Below are 1641 nucleotides of genomic sequence, written 5' to 3' on the forward strand. Positions count from 1 at the left end.
GGATACATAAATGCCCCAGACACATGACTGGGTGAACCTTTTCAGATTGTGACTCAGCTTTGCTAAAGTCCCCAGTTAGAGGTGTCCAGAGCTCTTAAACACACTCTTTTTGCTTTGGATCACGACTTTAACCACTCAGTCTCAAGCTTTTCACTTGGACCTGCATGCCACAAGCACATGGTTAGGGACAACTTGATTTAGCCGCTTAGGTCTGGATTTCATTTTCTTGGGCCCTCCTATCCATTGATGCTCAAAGCCTTGGATCTTTTTTACCCTTGTCTTTTGGTTTTAAGGGCTATTGGCTTTTTTTGCTTGCTTTTTCTTTTTCTTTCTATTATTTTTTTCGCCACTTTTTTTCTTTTTTTTTCGCAAGCTTTTGCTATTCACTGCTTTTTCTTGCTTCAAGAATCAATTTCATGATTTTTCAGATTATCAATAGCATTTCTCTTTGTTCATCATTCTTTCAAGAGCCAACAATTTTAACATTCATAAACAACAAGATAAAAAATATGCACTGTTCAAGCATTCATTCAGAAAACAAAAAGTATTGTCACCACATCAATATAATTAGACTAAATTCAAGGATAAATTTGAAACTTATGTACTTCTTGTTCTTTTGTATTAAAAACATGTTTCATTTAAGAAAGGTGAAGGATTCATGGAATTATTCATAGCTTTAAGACATAGTTACTACATACTAATGATCATGTAATAAAGACACAAACATAGATAACATAAAGCTTAAAAATCGAAAAATAGATAAATAAAAACAAGGAATGAGTTCACCTTAGTAATGGTGGCGCTTTCTTCTTGAAGAACCAATGATGTCCTTGAGCTCTTCTATGTCTCTTCCTTGCCTTTGTTGCTCCTCCCTCATTGCTCTTTGATCTTCTCTAATTTCATGGAGAATGATGGAGTGTTCTTGAAGTTCCACCCTTAATTGATCCATATTGCAACTCAAGTCTTCTAGAGAAGTATTGAGTTGTTCCCAATTGTTGTTGGGAGGAAAGTGCATCCCTTAAGGCATCTCTGGGATTCCTGGGTGATGAGCTTCCTCATGCGTCTCTTGGGATCCATGAGTGGGCTCTCTTGTTTGCTCCATCCTCTTGTTAGTGATGGGCTTCTCCTCTTCAATGAGGATGTCTCCTTCTATGATAACTCCAGCTGAGTAGCATAGATGGCAAATAAGATGAGAAAAAGCTAGCCTTGCTAAGGTAGAAGGCTTTTCAGCTATTTTGTAGAATTCAAGGGAGATGACTTCATGAACTTCTACTTCCTCTCCATTCATAATGCTATGAATCATGATGGCCCCATCCACAGTAACTTCAGATCGATTGCTAATGGGGATGATGGAGCGTTGAATGAACTCCAACCATCCTCTAGCTACAGGCTTGAGGTCCAGTCTTCTTAATTGAACCGGCTTGCCTTTGGAGTCTCTTTTCCATTGAGCTCCTTCCACACATATATCCATAAGGACTTGGTCCAACCTTTGATCAAAGTTGACCCTTCTTGTGTAGGGGCATGCATTTTCTTGCATTGTAGGCAAGTTGAACGCCAACCTCACATTTTCCGGACTAAAATCTAAGTATTTCCCCCGAACCATTGTAAGATAATTCTTTGGATTCGGGTTCATACTTTGAT

This window comes from Arachis stenosperma, chromosome 6 (genome assembly GCF_014773155.1).
Source record: "Arachis stenosperma cultivar V10309 chromosome 6, arast.V10309.gnm1.PFL2, whole genome shotgun sequence".
Lineage (NCBI taxonomy): Eukaryota > Viridiplantae > Streptophyta > Magnoliopsida > Fabales > Fabaceae > Arachis > Arachis stenosperma.